Below are 18,681 nucleotides of genomic sequence, written 5' to 3'. Positions count from 1 at the left end.
TGTATGACTTTCACTGTGTCCCTTGTAACTGGGCAAATTAACTTTAGGTAACATTTAACTCAAATATTGTTTTGAATGTTGTTGAAGATATACTATTAAATCTTCATTGTGGAAGTGTGTGCTATTTAGTTTCCTAATTGTCATAGTATGTGTGTAGGATAGGTTTCCTTTGTGCATCAGTTGTTTGCATGACCAATAGAGGGGTACCAGGAATAAATGAATACAGAAGTAAGAGTTCTCTACAGATGAAAAACTAACAAACAAATAATTACCTTAGGATTGGGAAATCTCCACAAACTAACTACACGATTATTCTTGATATGTTTAATAGAAGTTTTGGTAAAGAGTTGTGTCCATGATATTCTTAGCTGAGCAGTCAGATTTAGAATACAAAACTCTTGTTACAATCTCCTATTATTTTCCATGTGGTGAGAGCATTGGTTTTTTATTTTCTTTTTTGTATCATTAGTTTGCACCACCAATTGCCAAAGTATTCAGCTTGTTTAATATGAGGTGCATATACAGTATGCAGACAAGTGTAACATGTTGGTTTTCAGTAGAGATACTTATAATTAGATAAGTACCTAAATTGTTGAAGGATATCCCTTTATAATTAAAGCAGAGCTTTTTAGCATAATCAGAAAATAACTTTGTTAAGCCTCATGTTTGTTATTCTATTTTTTTTCTTCTCTATTCTTGATATGTATTTATTGTAAGATGATGTCTGGTCTTCTCCTGCTTTCATAGTCTTGAGTGTTCCCTCCATTTATTAGGTGTGTTGTCCTTTTCCATTTAACTTAAAGCAAGATTGTCAAGGAGTGTGCAGGTGTGCTCTGTGTGGTTTGTCTATTACCTTTTAAGTGTACATGCACCTCACCACCCAACATAACATAACATAAGCCTAGAAGGATATTTATATGGAGAGAAATCTGGTGAGGAAAATCTATGTGTTTTATGCTGCCTTTCATTCATTACTTTTTAATTTCTACTTCCTAAAGAAACAAACAACTGTGTTACAGATGCTTTGGTAGAGATTCCTGCACTGCAGGGGGTTGGCCTAGATGACCCTCAGGGTCCCTTCCAACTCCACAATTCTATGATTCTATAAAAGAGAGTCTGCATCAACACAACACCAGTGGAAGCAGATCGTCTGTTTTGTTATCCCTTTGTGCTGTGTTTGCAGTCTTTACTAAGTGAGATATAAATAAAGATGTTTCTCTTCTGATTCTTTTAAGCCGTGGGATCTGTGTGATTTGTGTCTTGAAATGCTGAACCTCTGGGCTGCTGGGCACCAGGGAATATACCAGAACCTTTTCTAATCATAGAGAGAATGTGCTTCCTCCACTCCAAACAATAGTGAGAGCCTGCCTGACTTGAGAGAGACTGCTGTCTGCTTTCCTTATTGTCATTCCACAGAAAATTGACCTTTAGAGCCAAAGCAGACAGAGCCATTGTTATAAGATTCTTGAAGAATTGAGGCTCGGTGCCAGGATGCCTCTGAATCATTCCAAACATCTGCGCTTGAAAGAAATATATTTTGACTATATATATATTCAATCAGAAGTTGTTTTATCTGTGAGTATTATGGAGGAGGAATTTTATCAGGTAAATCAAATATCTTGTGAAGGAGCCAACAGGTTGCTGGTATATGAAATGGCTGCATTCTGATTTGTTTCAGTTTTGTTTTGCTGGCTTTAAAATTAAGGCAGCCTTGAAAAAAATGAAAACAAACAAAGTGTGATTGCGGGGTTGTCGGGTTGTCAAACAGATTGTATCTGCATTCTGATTATGGAGATAATTATTCAGGATTAAAATGAGTGAAGTGTATAGGAAATGCAGATTTGATCTGTTTCCAAAGCATATAATTTAAAATTAAACTTCCTCAAGTGTAAGACTGTGAAGAAGAGAGAGCATGATGTAATGAATGTGTGTTGGACTTTTTGAAGAGTGAGGCTTGGGTTTAAATTCCAGCTCAGCTATGAATCTCACAGAGCTTCTGACTTGGCTCTTGATATGTTGGTCCATAGTCAGGAAGCTCAGAAACACCATAGAACAGACCCAGAAGGTTTCAATAATTTCAAAGAGCTTGCCCAGCTGTGGCCTATTTCTTTGAAGAGTCTTCCTTGATGAGTGTGGTTAATCTCTGTGCAGCTGGACTCTGGTGGTGGCAGAGACTGAAACCTCCACCTGAAATCTTCAGGTTCCCATTCAAAACCTGCTGTAACCATGAGTCTCTGACACTGGCTTGCCTTGAGCAAGCTGATCAGTTGTGGCTGCAAAACCCATTTCCTTTGCCCACATAGTTTGAAATTGCAGGCAAAGAAAGCAGCTCCCTTTGGGGCTTGTTGTAAGTGCTGGGTTATGCTTACAGCAATCCCCACTTTGGGTAGGAATCAGCTGTAGTATGGAGTTCCTGATCAGGATGTTTAGAAGGTGTTGTACCTCCACCCTGAGATGACCTCTGAGTTCCACTGCCTGCAGGCTTTGTTTGTGTCTCTCCAGAATCAGGTAAATAAGATCTTACCATTGACCATCTCCAGATGACTGAAGAAAGGCGGGGGGGGGGGTGAGCCAGTGTGGTGTAGTGGTTAAGAGCGGTAGTCATGTAATCTGGGAAACCGGGTTCGCGTCTCCGCTCCTCCACATGCAGCTGCTGGGTGACCTTGGGCCAGTCACACTTCTTTGAAGTCTCTCAGCCCCACTCACCTCACAGAGTGTTTGTTGTGGGGGAGGAAGGGAAAGGAGAATGTTAGCCGCTTTGAGACTCCTGAAGGGGAGTGAAAGGCGGGATATCAAATCCAAACTCTTCTTCTTCTTCTTCTTCTTCAGTAGCATCTTAGAGACCAACTAAGTTTGTTCTGGATATAAGCTTTCGTGTGCATGCACACTTAGTCAGGCCTACTTGGCATGGGAGAAACAGCTTTCAAGGGGCATTATGGCATCCATAATGCAGCTCCTTTGGCAGCATTTATAGGTATTTTTCACTTTCTGGGTATTTTTAACCCCCGTCCCCCACTTTTGTGCCTGTGCACACCTTTCCCAAGGACTACAAAATAGGTTCAGCATTTTTGTTTGATGCAGTGTTTGGAAATAAGATGCTGCAGAAAGTTTGGGGTGGAGGATCCCTTATCCCTGGACACACCTTTCCTGCATAGATAAAGGTAAAGTTAAAGGTACCCCTGCCCGTACGGGCCAGTCGTGACCGACTCTGGGGTTGCGTGCTCATCTCGCTTAAGAGGCTGGGAGCCAGCGCTGTCCGAAGACACTTCCGGGTCACATGGCCAGCGTGACGAAGCTGCAGCTGGCGAGCCAGCATCAGCGCAGCGCACGGAAACGCCGTTTACCTTCCCGCTGTAAAGCGGTACGTATTTATCTACTTGCACTTAGGGGTGCTTTCGAACTGCTAGGTGGGCAGGAGCTGGGACCGAACGATGGGAGCTCACCCCTCCGCGGGGATTCGAACCGCCGACCATATGATCGGCAAGTCCTAGGCACTGAGGTTTTACCCACAGCGCCACCCGCGTCCTGCATAGATACTGTTCTGCTATGTCAAGAACATGTTCAATGCCCTCCAGGAGCATCTAGTGAAAAGGGAAATTTCCTATGTGTAACTTTCTGTCAACAGAGGCTTCCATTGTCCCTGCCATAGCTTGCAGGGACCATTTTGCAAAGGTTTCTGTGTGGTCTCACATGACCTTACAGCTTCTGGTCCTTACAGCTTCTGCCAATGCAGAAGGGAGGGGAGATGTATTGCATTCAATTCCATACTCTGTTTTCCATTTTTATGGCCATCCTTTTTGTCCACAGTTGATTTCTAACATGCAGATCTATGCATAGTAGCTGAGTTTTATTTTACAGTTCCAGTTTGATTTGGAATGGTTGGCTGCTACTTGGTCTGGAAGGTGCTGGGTGGCTCCTCCAACAAGAAAAAAGCAAATTTGCATGGCTCTGACTGTGGACTCCAGTAGGAGGCACTGCCCTGAAGGAGCTTCATGTCTCCCGAATGCTTCTGTGAACAAAGTTCACAGGGGAAAAAGTGTTGCTTTTCTCCCACCAAGGATCCCTGCCTACTGAACACTCCTCATATTGCACGTCGCTGCAGGCTATTTTCTGCCTGCTGTGCATTTAAACTGATCATAACAATATACATTTATGCAGTGATTCCAGGGTGGGTGGCCTTTATTTATGGAACTTTCTTCCAATCTCCCAGAATGGAAGGCAAAAAAACCACAAAAAATCTTAACACAAAGAACAGCAACTAAAAACAGAGCTGAGGAAAAAAATATATGTTAAAAAAAATTGCTGCCTTTTAAAAAACAACAAACAAATACTTCAGTAATATATCCATAAAATATCTTATAAGAAAAAAAACTGTTCCTTTTCCCTTATGGGGTCCCCAAGAACCCATATAGAGTCCTATCAGTAGGAGAAAATAACAGAGGCCAACCAGATAATATTGAGAAGCAAAGCAGCTAGTAAGCCTGATCTTTCTTAACTGTTGCAACAGGGTGCTCACAACCACACGCAGGAGGCAGGAGAGACCCAGAACAAAGGTGTGCAAACTCATATAGACTTTTGAAATTTCCACCCTTTACCTCAAGACCACCCCCAATACATCACAGAAGGGGCAGTCTACAACAAAATCCTGTCTGGCAGGAAACCTGTTGATGGGTTTACCTGGAGAGCCTGGCTATTCTTTTGTGATGATAAATACTTAATTCCTGAGTCCAGGTCACAGGCTTACCCTATTCATACCCAAATGTGCCCTTAAAAATGGATTTGTGAGCACAGAGACAATATTTGAGGTCACTGAAAGAGTAAAAGTGGCTTTAGGACTGTTTTCCTATACAATGGTACCTTGGGTTACATATGCTTCAGGTTACATACGCTTCAGGTTACAGACTCCGCTAACCCAGAAATAGTACCTTGGGTTAAGAACTTTGCTTCAGGATGAGAACAGAAATCGTGCTCTGGCAGTGCAGCGGCAGCAGGAGGCCCATTAGCTAAAGTGGTGCTTCAGGTTAAGAACAGTTTCAGGTTAAGAACAGACCTCCAGAACGAATTAAGTTCTTAACCTGAGGTACCACTGTACTGTTTCAGACATGTGTTTATATATCTATATACCTATATATATCTGTGTGTGTGTGTGTTTGTTTCCCTGGTACATTTACGAACATTTATTTTATATCTTAGACCTTATAATTCTCATAACAAATGTATTACAACATAAGCCCTTAATGTAAACTTTCCTAGGACAAAGAATATAACTTCATTCACCATATAAATTTGCTTTCTTTTTACATGCTCTGTTGAGCAGGAATAAACTTCTTTTTTTAAAAAAAAAAATCAACCCACCACATGTTTTCCCTTAATTCTGCTCTCATCAAAAGACACATGAGGTTGCTGATTATTAAAATAATCAAACAAACCAAGAGAGCTCTTGAGCATGACGCTCCTGCATTGTGCCCTTTTTTGCCCAAATAGGTTTATTTACATTATAGCATTGCGGTAGTTAATTATTGTTTTTACCGGAAGCAAAAATAATCGATTCATGAATGCCTAAAGCACACAAGTTGCTGCTGGCGGGAGATTGATATTTTGCCTTCAGCACTGCAAGTTATTAAGGGGAGATTACTATGCATTGTGTCAGTCAGCATCAACATGGGGGCTTAATAGAATTAATAATATTTGCATCAATAAGATTAACAGAAAAAGAATCTCAGGGTAATTAATATTCTAATTAGCAGAAGCACCAGATTTGTTGTAGTTATCTGCCGCAAGATCAGGTTATAAAACCAACCTACTGGCAGGTGTGGATTCAGCAAAGCTTTTGCCTTCAAATATTTTAATTAAGCCAACCATTTTTAGTATTTTTTTTTTGGGGGGGGAAAGATTTTTTACATTGACACAAATTTGCATGATTACTTGGATTCTAATGGAACAACATATCCTTGCTTTTTTCACCCATACCTTGTGGGTGCTGTGACAATTTAAGGACAGAGGTAGCTAACCAGCCCCCTGCCCCATGTTGTTGGGCTCCCAACTCCTATTACCCCCAGCCGGCATTGCTACTGATCCGGAAGGGCACAAGTGAGCCACTACAGTTTAGGACCTTGGAATACAGACAGTGAGAAACAAAAGCAGTCCAACAACTAACCAAACTTCATAAATATGGGATGGTTAGCAGACAATGGCTGAAGAGATTAAACTGTTACTGTACGCCTATTCCAACAGTGTTTCAACTTTACAGTTCTGCAGTTGGTGATATAGTGCATTTCCCATTTTCTAGGTATCTTTTGGTGGTCATGATGATTACAAAATGCTGCTGTTAAGCATAAAGATAGCAGCGTAGACATGAAAGAGAAGTCACTGCTTGTTTGTCTCATATAATGAGCCAGTTTACATGTGCAACAAGTCAAACATTGACTGATTGAAGCTCGCCAACTTGTACTCTAGAAAAACTGCCTGCCTTTTAAAAAGTACCACATACCTTTACTAATTTGTGCTTGATTTTTTCAGTTCACTAAAAGCAAACATTTTAAAACAGTCACAAATGCTTGCAAGGTGGAGAATGTGTTGCTGATAATATGCACTAGTGAATTGGCGTTCCATAACATTAGTTTTTCATCAGGTCAAACTGACTGATATCAATCGGAGTTCATCCCAGAAACAGAAAAGTACATTTGGGCTGAAACTAGCAAGCTTCCTCCTGAGAATGGCAGGACCGACCATGGAATGGACTCTGGGAGGGAGGGGGCAGTTGGTCAAAAAGGAGAGCAGGGCAACGTCTAGATAGTCCAAGTTGCTTAAAAATGGCAGAAGGTTTTCTGCTAGTCACTGGAGAAAGGGTTGAGGATGGCAAAGGGAGCCCTGGACACTTGAGCAGATTTGGAATTACAAATTGCCCCTACGGATCTAAAAAATGTTACCCTTGCCTTCATTTTGAAACCATGGGTTTGAGCAAGCTAGGGGTTTAACTAATGAGTAGATCACTATCTTATAATGTAGCAGCAAGCATTTTATGTGGCTTTTAAACAGACTGCACTTAGAGTATTTGCAGGACAAAGTGTCCCAGTTACCCGTATCTACAGAGATGGCTGTAACTGTGGTGTCTGAAGGAATTTGCTTGAATGGTGCTATAGGGAGCCATTTCTGAAATCCAAGGTGCAATATCCCATATCCAACTGAGGTGCCACTGCTCATGAAATGACACAATACCATTACAGTGTTTCCTGCAGGAGTAGCCTTTTCATATAACATTTGAATTTCTCAGTTTGTGTTTGTAATACTGAGATAACATTGCACAGTTGTCTTAAGTAGCTAAATATTATTGCATTTTTAATAGGGCAGGAAGAGCCAGACACTTTCTATAGGAAGCAATATAAAAGCATACCAAATAAGCATGCATTTATATTCCCATCCTTTCCATATTTGCATTAGGAACATAACTGCACATTGAGAATTGGTGCTTAAGAAGTGCAGTCCTTAGGAATAATGATTATACAAAGCAATGCAAATATCTCTCTGCTAAGGTCCTTGCGATGTCTGCCCATTTAATTGTCTCAGTTGCACATAATAGAAAATAATGTTTACATTGCTTTGGAAAGAGAATGGTTTTAAAATAGACTCTGCTACTTAGGGCACACTTCTTAACAGGAGAAAGGCTACTGAGAGTGACATCCTGCCATAAGAAGCTGGCAAGGTAGTTCATTTCATCTGAAGAGTCTTGCTTTGCCCGACCTCCCCAGAAGATGTGTTCTTTGAACCCAATCCTCTGACAGCAAGTGTTTCTTCTGGTTCTGTAGGAATGTAAGCCTGCCTTTCTCTGCCAGAGTCTGTGTGCAAATACACAACAGAAAGGTTGGCCCAGACTATCATTTGATGCATCCCAGTTTGTGGAGCAGATGGAAATATTTGGCCATTCTGCACCACCTTCGTTTGTCTTGCTTTGCCGAGTTACCAATATTGTTCTTCCCGTTAGCAGTAATACTTCCCAGAGTTACACCTTGCTTAGAGAAATGCACCACTGTATATAATCAGCATGAGTAAAAAGCAATAGACCGGTGTATCTGTAATGCAATGGAGTCATTAGCCATCTGTGTGTACAGTGCTAATTGGAAGCAGCAGAATGCACAGGCGCAAGGCTCTGTTTCCTATCTTACAGAGTTGCCAATGGGCTGTAAGAGCCACAACGAATCTAAATCTTCCTGACTATCACTACTTCAATTTTATCTTCGCCCATTATCATATTTTTACTAGTATTAGTAAATTTTCTAGACACTGTGCAAAGATTTAAAAGATGAGGCTTACAGTCGAAATCACACAATGTAAAAGGAAGGAGGGGGGAAGTATAAGGAGAAAAGAGAAAAAGCAAGCCATTTCTGGTGCCCAAAGGTTCTAGTTACAAAATGGCCAGGTAGAATTGGCTTCTGGTTTCAGCTGAGCTGATGGAGCTGCCTGCACTATCTCATCTCTCCCTGTACTATAACCAAACAGAATGGCTGCTAAAAGAGAACATGGGGAGAGGAAGAGACAAATGGCAACTGGGTCCACAGTTTTCATCCATCGCTTCTTAAAAAATAAGTAATGACCCTACCACTTTGTCATATCTGTATGTAATCAGAATAAATAAAAAGATGTGGAATAATGGATGGCATGATGCGAGGAGCTTTAATGACCTAGCCTTTTATTGGTAAAACTTTTGTGGTTAGGTATGTATCCCCAGGCAAATGCGTGTAAATCCTTGATAGAAGGTCAAGATGGCCCCGTCTCTCAAATTCCACTTGCCCCCAATGAGAAATTCTGAATTGAATATAAACCAAAAATAGGCACCTTTGTACTGCCTATAAAAGAGGCAGGGCTTAAAAATGAAGTGAGATGGTGCAATGATCCAGGACCAGTCCTAGGAAAAATAGTGCCTTTCCCCAACCCCTCCATTTCTGTTTTGCCATGTTGCCAAGTTGTGCAAGACTTCAAAGCATGGTAGTGTAACAGACTTCATTGCTCCCAGGCTTTCCTAATAACCAGGGCCTGCCTTCTGGGGATACTCAAGGGTACACAGTACCAGCACCCCCCCCCCCGAGAAGAAAAGCACTGGTTAAAATTATGGCACTTACTGTAACAACTTCATGGTAAGTGCCATCCCCCTTTTTCTAGAAGAAAAGCGCTGCTAACAATGTTCAACAAATGACTCAGAGATACCTCTCAATAATTTTGCCCTAGTACAGTGCTCGGGATGCAAACGGGATCCGTTCCGGAGCCCCGTTCGCATTCTGAAGCGAACGTAACAAGTGATGGTGTCTGCGTGTGCCCGGGTCGTGTTTTGCTGCTTCTGCACATGCTCATGACGTCATTTTGAGCGTCTGTGCATGCTGGAGCGGCGAAACCCAGAAGTAACACGCTCCATTACTTCCGGGTTGCTGCGAAGCACAACTCGAACGCACTCAACCCAAAGCACATTCAACCCGAGGAATGACTGTGCACTGTACACTCATAAACACTAAACACTAAACTTCAGGTTGGCACCCAGAGCACACACCCAGCTCACCCTCTCTTAAGGCTGTCCCTGCAGAGCCCCATTCTTTGAAAGGAAGTAGAGTTTCCAAACTCAGATGAGCAGTAGAAGCTGTGGAGACACCACAGGTAAGAGTTGCTTTCAGTGGGGTTATTGCACATTTACATGTCTCACAGTCCGCAGAAGTGACAAGATCACAACTTTGCTCTAAATACCAGTTGCTAAGATTCACAAGTCACGAGAGGGCTATTGCACCCGTGTCCTGCTTTGGGGCACCCATAGGCATTTGATGAGAACAGGAAGCTGGACTGGATAGGCCATCTTATTCTCATAACCTGCTACTGTCTTGCTCAGACCTGATTTCATAAATCTTCCTGGCAGGAATAAGTCACAGTCTCAGTGACTCTCTCTGATATACCAAATAATTAAAATGAAGGGTTGTCATATTAATAAAATGCAGTACTGTATATACATAGTTTTTACTATATGCTGTATCTTCACATAGACTGATTTAGAAAAATTCATTGTCTTGAAAATTACTTAACATCACATGGCAATAGATCTTATAGTTGAATGCACTGGTTGGATAATAACTTACACACAGTTTCAAGCTTCTCATATTTACCGTATCTGATGGCAGAGAGAGAGAGAGAGATGCAAACATCTGTAGATTTGTCCTCCTTGTTGGGAGAGAAGGTCTCCTAACACTCCTGGAACTACTCCCCCACACACTTTCATTTTCTTCTTAAGATGCCTTTTGGGTTTCGCTTTTGCTTTTTGCCATGTTTTTGGTCTACAGTACAGTATATACAGGGTTGGGTTTGTGTGCTTTGCTCATGCAGTGATGGTGATGGTGATGATGATTGCAATGTTGTTATAATGAAAATGGCTTAATAAAAAAGATGAGCCTTTTTGCCTGGGGTTCCCAGGAAATTATATGAGCTATAACAAATATACGTCCTCAAGGTGTTCTTGAATAGCCTCCTTGTGGGGTGTGTGTGTGTTTCTTTCCATTTTGTAGTTTACAAACAAGGAGCATTCTGAGAATTGCAACTATTAGGAGTGAGAACATACAGATAATTATAGCAATTTTGCAACGTTTCAGCATGGATGACGATTCATTAGTACATGCTGATGGTGCCAGTAATTTTGCTCTGTTTCATTACTAGGCCTAGGAACTTCCCCCTGAAACTGTGCTAACATCAACAAATGTTTGTGGAATTTATACCCATCCAGTAAAATTCCCAGGACAGCTTACAGAATTTTAAAACACAACAAAGCGTGTTTTAAGATACATACCAAAAGTGAAACACACAAGGTTACTGGATGATGCTTGGAGCCATTCTTGGTGTTTGCTTTATGGAGGTGCTATTTCTTGCTCCACAGCAAGGATGGGGAACCTGCTTCCTGCTCAGGGTCCCATTTTGTCAGGAGTAATCTGTTAAGGGCTGCATGCTAAGAGGTTCTATGTACAATTAAGTGGTGTATAAATTTTGGGCTCAACTATTTTATTCAGGAATGAATTATCATTACTAAGTTAAGTCAATTAATTTCAGTAGGTGTATTCTGAATAAAAATCAGTTGAACTTTGTTAAATAAAACAATGCTGGCAATGGATAGTGCTAGAGCCCAAAGTGGACAGGGCACTCATTTTCTCTCCCTCTCTCTGCCACCCTCTTTCCTCTCTTCTTCCTTTTCACCTGTGTGAAATTAGGCTGAGGCTTCAGACACAGGTAGCTCACACCTGCCCTCCTTTAAAAAAGAAAAGAAAAAAAGATGCATATTATTATGTCTTCTTCTTTGGAGATCACTCATAGCTGAGTAAGATTGTCTTCCATAAACACGGTTTTAACAATGAGTCCGTAAGTGACTGTGGAGGCCAATTCTGGATCCACACATCCTTCCACAGTTGGGGACATTGGTTTCTGGGCGGGAGTTGATCATGGTGTGGATTTGCCAAGCATGCCTTCCTCCTAGCACGTTTCTCCCTTGTGTCCTGAGTTCGAGTGTCTTCAAAGCCCATGACACCTTTGGTAAAGGCTGTTCTCCAAGTGGAGCACTTGCAGGCCAGTGTTTCCCAGTTGTCAGTGTTTATACTACATTTTTTTAGATTTGCCTTGAGACAGTCTTGAAACCTCTTTTGTTGACCACCAGCATTATGCTTTCAATTTTAAAGTTCAGACTAGAGTAGTTGCTTTGGAAGGCGATCATCAGGCATCCACACAACATGACCAGTCCAACGAAGTTGATGTTGAAGAATCATTGCTTCAACACTGGTGATCTTTGCTTCTTCCAGTATTAGTTCACCTGTCTTCCCAAGTGATGTGTAAAATTTTTCGGAGACACCGTTGATGGAATCTTTCGAGGAGTTGGAGATGGCATTTATAAGTGGTCCATGTTTCAGAAGCATATAGTAAGGTTGGTAGTACAATAGCTTTGTAAACAAGCATTTTGGTTTCCCTGCGAATGTCCTGGTCCTCAAACACTCTGTACTTCAATTGGGAGAAAGCCGCACTCGCAGAGCTCAGGCGATGTGGATTTCAGCATTAATGTTAGCCCTTGTGGAAAGATAACTGCCCAGGTAGGAGAAGTGATCAACATTTTCCAACGTTACACCTTTGAGAGCCATTGTTATCTGCGGTTGTTGCTGTCATATTATCATGGAGGACACGAATGAAGCTATTGCACTGCGCTGGAAAGAACATTACCAACATCTCCTTAACCGCAACTCCCCCGTAGCTGCTGAGGTCCTCTCACAAATTCTGCAAAAACAAGTTAGAGATGAGCATCTCCAAATCTGGGAGAGTTGTGTACAGCTATTAACCAAATGAAAAACAACAAAACCAGTGGACCTAATGGGATACCTGCCGAAATCTTCAAAGTAGGAGGAATTGAACTTAGACAACAACTTCACAAGCTCATTGGAAAAATCTGGGAAAGAGAAGATATCCCAGCAGACTTTAGAGATGCCAAAATTATCATTCTCTTTAAAAAAAGGTGACAGAACTGATTGTGGAAACTATTGAGGCATCTCTCTATTAGCTGCGGCCGGCAAAATCCTTCAAGGATTTTAGCAAACCGTCTCATAACAATATCCGAGGTGACCCTTCCTGAATCCCAAAATGGTTTTTGGCCTTCTAGGGGGACAGTGGACATGATTTTCACCGCTCGGCAGCTTCAAGAAAAATTCAGAGAGCAAAACCAACCCCTGTATATGGCGTTTATTGACCTCACTAAGGCTTTCAACACTGTAAATCGTAATGCCCTGTAGACTGTCCTTCTAAAAATTGGCTGCCCAAATAAATTTGTAAACATCAATTTGTAAACATATTATTATGAGGCCTGCCTTGAAAGTGGTATACAAATACAAAAAAATATGGATAGTACATGATGGTATGTAATGAGACATGAGGTCATCAGTGTGTGTGTGTGTGTGTGTGTGTTCATGTGTGAATAAAGAATGTCAAGGCTTTCAGATATATCCTCTCATGAAGAGAGTTGTCAGTGCTCTCTGTCTTTCCAGAGGGAACTTGAACGGTGTCATGGGTGGTATTCAATGTCATGCTATTACAAACGTTCCATCTGCACAAACATTGCAGCTTACCCTATGGAACGAACCCCACCCCCTTCTGTAGATGAGGAAAGTGGGGAAAGCAAGCCCTCTTGCACAAACAGAAGTGCTTGAGCAGGGCTTCTGTCAATGGGGCTCCTTGGGTGAATCCCACTCATTAGCTCTACTTTATTGCAATAGAAGATGGGATATTCAATTAGCCAAATCAATATCTAGCCTGTATAGGAAAACACAAATGCAAACCTAGTTATATCTTTTTTCTTATAAGTGAAACTCTTGTACTTTTCTTTTGTTAATTTAACCTTGATTGAAATTCAGTAGAGCCACTGTAGGCCAGATGCAGTTGCTTCAGGTGCCAGATTTAGCCTTGGGGTCTCCAGTTGGCCATCCCTCCTGAAGTCTAGAGGATAGAATGGGGTTAGACTAGCAAACGCTTTGTAAAAGGAGTTGAGGGCTGCCATTTATGATGAAGGATTATAATTATACAATGACCTGAAGGAGAGTTTTGACAAGCATTCTGCCGCAGACGTTTTGTAGCGCAATATTTTATTTATAAGCCTGAGTCTTTTCCTTGACACTGTCTTGAGACGCATTAAAAAGTTTCTAGAGTTGAAATAAACTGTTCACAAGGTTTTGATGCAAATTCAGGCAATTGCAAATAACAGTTGCATGCTATTTTCATTGTGACTTAATAGACATAAACCACAACCTTATTGGAAATTATTTAGGCAAAATGGCATTACAAATCTGGCAACAGTCAGCACTGCTACTGTCTAGGAGGACAACAGACTGGGCTTATCCACATTTACTTTCTGCCCCACTCTTTCCATGCTCCCTGCTTGAGCATGCGTTGTTGCTTTCTGCCCCACACTTTCCCTGTGTTTTCCGCGGATTGCTGTTTGCTCCGATTGAGCTTTAAAGAGCGGGTGATCACAGGACAAACACACACACACATACAAACACATGGACATGGAATGTTAAAGCCTGGATGTCTGCATGGAAAGAGTGGAGGATAGGTGAGTGCAGATAAGCCCTGAGTGAGGTGCAGGAATGAATGGAACAAAAGGGAAGGATGCAGGGCCTTGAGCTAAGAAGAGGCAGTTGACTTAGATGCAAGGTTTCATGAGACAAGATAGAGCAGGTAGAAAGTGCCAGCTAAGAAGGGAAGCTCAGGCTGGCACTCACCTACAGCTGCAGCTGGTCTTTATAGCCGGATACCCATATTACTTGGTGTACAATTAATTATTTGGTGTGTAACTTATTTCATCTGATGATGATTCAAAGGCATAGGATAGAATAATAGAATTAATTCTTACCTCCATTAAAAAATCAAACATGTGGGTTTTCTCATGTTGTGTCTTGTTACTCCTTTGTGACATACTGAATATTTAAGCCCAATAGGACTATAGTTTAGCTAGCAGTATAGAGAATGAGAACAGCATTAGGTCATCAATCAATGTGACATTGAGAATATTTTGGAGCATACTTGTTGGATCGTGCTCTGCATCCACGTTAAAAGTGTGCCTTGAATGAAATGGTTGCATTGCAGTTATGTGAAGTTACGTGGAACCATGCTACTTAATTCAGTAGGCTAGGCAATGCGGCCATCACAACCTATACTTGCAGCTTCCAGCACATTAGGAAACAACCCTTTAAAAACAAAACACCATGATACCATAATCAGGTTGCAATAGTTTTGATATCCTTCTTTAATAAAAACTGCAATCCAGTTTTGATATACCCTTGATTAACAATCCTCTATTGCATTGTGCTTAAAATATAGGGCTCTGTCCTATGAAAATGGAAACATAATGTCCTTAATAGCTCCATAGATGGCTGAAATGAAGTGTGCAATGGGTTCTTATCATATTTTCAAGTCAATGTTCTTTCCCCTAAAGCAAAAATAATTAAAATAAGGCAGAAGGCTCTGAGCAGCTTTGCAAAGGCAGAGTGGCTTTGCATGCATAATGGAGGTAGAAAGATGATACTTAACTGAGGAAATTGACTGGAGCAACACTTGTCTTAAAACAACTGTAGGAAGGCTTATAGATTGTTCCATTTACCCAGAAATATACAAGATGACAAAGATAAATGTCAGCAACCAAAATGCAAAATTATGGTTGAATGTGAAGTTGCTAATAGAACTGGCATGGTTAAACCAATAGTAGGGTAAAAAGTGATTGGAATAGTCTCTTAAATTTCACATTATACAGAAGCTGCCTTGAATATTATATGGTGTGTGTTTGCACAGAATACATAAATCAATTAATTCATCGCCAGGAGCAGTAAATGTGTACTTCAGTTAGAGGTGGTCTACATGCATCTAAAAAGTCATGTTATCAATCTGGCAGGTAGTGTAAGCTGCTAGTGTATTGGAATCCAAGACGGCTGTCATGAAATTATGTTTTGATCGATATTTCAGTTGGCACTAGACTTAGAAAATGAACTCCAGTGGCAAAGCCAATGGTGTGTGTATCAAGGGGATCAATCTTCATATTTCTATCAAGATAGCCTTATTCATTTCAAAAGTAGCCACTGTTTTGTTCATGATTAGCTACTCGAAAAAGTTGCAAAGTTGCTACACCAGCTCTGTTTCAAATGTGTCAATAAGAAACCAGGTTTGTTGGCTGGGACTGCTCCTTCACCCATCTTTATCATTTGAGGTCCAAGTGGCGTCAGTGGCAAGGAATGCCCTTTTCCAGCTACAGCTAGTTTGCCAGCTACAGCCATTCCTGGAACAAGGCAGCCTGACCACAATTTCGCCTGCTCTGATTATCTCCTGTCTCAGCTAATGCAGTGCACTCTGTTTAAGGCTGCCCTTGAAGACTATGCAGAAATTGCATCTAGTGCAAAACGCCACTAGAGTGCTGATTGGCAACTTGATGTGCAGTTGTTGACATCTGTCTGTCTTGGGAGACAATGGAGAAGTGAGCCTTTGGGGGTGAAGTCAATTCATTGGAGCTGCTGGCTAAAAGACCATGCTTGAACCTACCCTGCAGGAAGATAAGTGTGTCTGTTCCAAATCTCTGGTTCTCTCATTCCACCTCTTTCCTTATACACACAGAAAATATTACTACACTCCTTTCTCTTTATCCTCTGCAGTCTTTGTTCCCTGGTTTCCTTCATACTGCCTTTCCTTCATCTCAGAAAAGCAAACTTTTACGTTTGGAATATAAATTTTACTTGCTGTTTTCTTAATTCGGCATAGAATGCACACAAGCCTCCCTTTACTTCTATGTAAATTGAGAAAAGACCTTCAAGTATTTATGATGATGGCTGAAGATATAGGTCTTCCAGTTTTAATGCTGTGTTGTACAACAGAACTGTAGTGTGACCTTTAGTCAGAGGTCCAGTTCTCCATCTGTAAAATAGGGATAATAGCCAGTCCCCATCTCACATAATTGTGAAAATAGTACAAATTGTCAGGCAATGAGAATCTGTGGAAATAATTCAGAAGTCACTTACCTTAAAGTAGCACTGCTGAAAGCAACCAGCCCACTCCAGGGAAAGCAATTTTGCAGTTTATAGGTTGTTTTGTAATGGGGGTTGTATGAATAACACTTGATAGAATTACAGAGCAATATAATTGAAGTTGAAAGTAAACTCATACAGTGAAGTGGGTTTCAAATTACATGTCTTGAAAGGAAGTATAAGTAGATGGAATGCCATAGAAATGTATGTGCTGAAATTACACTGAGAAGTGTTTTGTTTAGAATGTCCAGTTTGAGATTCTAAAGCTTTGGTGTCCTTGCTGAACTGCAATTGTTTTTTGACAGTGGATTGATCCCTGATACTTTTGAAGGCACATTATCCTTTCTAACTTGCTTTCCCCAGCCCACCCTGGAACCAAACGAAATGTGGATGCTGATTTTGAAATTCAAATGGGTCTCATTCTAGATAGGTCATAACATTTGAATTATTTTATTATTTATTATGTTTACATTCATTATTTATTTGATTTACATCCTGCTTTTTTGACTACCAGATCTTATCAGATCGTCAACTACTTTTAACTACTGTCTACATACCCAGTTTCTTATACCTTAGACTCACTACGAGTAATAGATCTACTGCACCCTGTTCCTCTCCAGTATAATTGTCCCTTTCCTATTGTTTAGTAATTGATTAAAGAAAACTCACACCATTTCCCCTCCTGGCTACAAACTACTGTTCACATACACTTGCGTGTCCCCAGAGCGACAGTTTTCATAGGCGTCACCTTTTGCTGGGTGTCCTCTGGGGCTGCAGAACTCTTCTAATGCCCAAGGAGCTAAATAGAGAGGAACCTTGTGCTGTTTAGCATGAAGCAGTGCTGTGCCAAAATTTTCTTCTGCATTTCCCCCAGCCATTCTATGTCAATTTATTGAGGGGGGGATTACATTAAAATTTATCAAGGGGGAGAGAAAAATTTGGTGAAATTCTCATGCTTGTGGTCTTGTCAATCTTGCCTTACTTTTGAGGTGGCCAAAATGTCCTTTCATTCTACAGTTGGTCTCACTGGTAGTCTGCACTCTGCAGCCTTCCTAGGCGCCTGCTCCTTAACTGAAGTCCAGGGGAAGACAAGGCATAACGAGTTAGCTTCTTCCATAGGGCTTTTTCAGATCAGGAAAGGTGGGCAGCCTGGGAGGTTACAGAATGCTGGGATAAATGTTTACTGAAAAGAAACACATACACACACTCACACACACACACACCCTTGGCCATCTCACAATGAAAAATTAAGATCGCCTCCCCTGCAATGTTGACATTTTTAAGTGCCCTGGAAATGAGGCAGAAAAATGAAGGCATCCTTTGCAGAGGAAGAACACTTTTGAGAAAGTTAAAGATAGATTTTGGCACAGCATCAGCCTGAAATATCTTCCATAAGCAGTTGACTATATGCTGTGCTTTCTACTCTCTTTCTTTTGGGGCTAGAGATCTGCTAATGTGTGAGGAGCCAGGTGCTCTCCTGCTTGATGTTTCTTCCATTTGGTATACTTTGATTTGTACTTTAAGTCACAGATCAAAGTTACCAAATCCATATGGCTAAAAGCAAAACAGATGTGCCTCCAGAGTAGCAGGCAGTCATCAGCAGGGTGTATCAATACAGTGATCAATAAAGCACTAAGTTGGACACCACCTTACCCCTTCATCATGGGAAGAATCCCTTTCAAAGTGGAATGACATCACAATTCCTTATGGGCAAACTGAACTTCCACGGTGTCATCAGCAATAGCTTCACTCTTCCATTGTCCCAGGGAACACAGTAAGTGAATCATAAGAATCTTGTTAAGATAACCTGATACTGCCTCTCTGTATTTATTGACTCAAGTACTTCCTATGCTACGGTCTAAACCACAGAGCCTTTGGCTTGCCGATCAGAAGGTTGGCGGTTCGAATCCCCACAACAGGGTAAGCTCCCATTGCCCGGTCCCTGCTCCTGCCAACCTAGCAGTTTGAAAGCACATCAAAGTGCAAGTAGATAAATAGGTACCGCTCTGGCGGGAAGGTAAACGGCATTTCCGTGTGCTGCTCTGGTTCACCAGAAGCGGCTTAGTCATGCTGGCCACATGAGCTGTACACCAGATCCCTCAGCTAATAAAGCGAGATGAGCGCT

At 41.3% G+C, this 18,681-nt stretch overlaps 1 protein-coding gene across 11 annotated transcripts in view; it reads left to right on the top strand.

The window, feature by feature from the left end:
* Positions 1-18,681, top strand: part of TSPAN4 (tetraspanin 4) — a 486,061-nt gene that overhangs the window by 363,970 nt on the left and 103,410 nt on the right. Inside the window, exon 1 of one of the 11 annotated variants that reach the window (XM_082230621.1) lies at positions 18,312-18,330. The exons of the other annotated variants lie outside the window; for them this stretch is intronic. The gene's annotated coding sequence lies outside the window, so the exon portion shown is untranslated. Of the gene's footprint in view, positions 1-18,311; positions 18,331-18,681 lie in introns of those variants that run through there. 11 annotated transcript variants of the gene reach the window in all.

This window comes from Podarcis vaucheri, assembly GCF_965113315.1.
Source record: "Podarcis vaucheri genome assembly, chromosome: 1".
Classification (NCBI taxonomy): Eukaryota; Metazoa; Chordata; class Lepidosauria; order Squamata; family Lacertidae; genus Podarcis; species Podarcis vaucheri.
The sequence above is the reverse complement of the archived record's forward strand: the minus strand, read 5'-3'. Positions and strand labels throughout refer to the sequence as shown.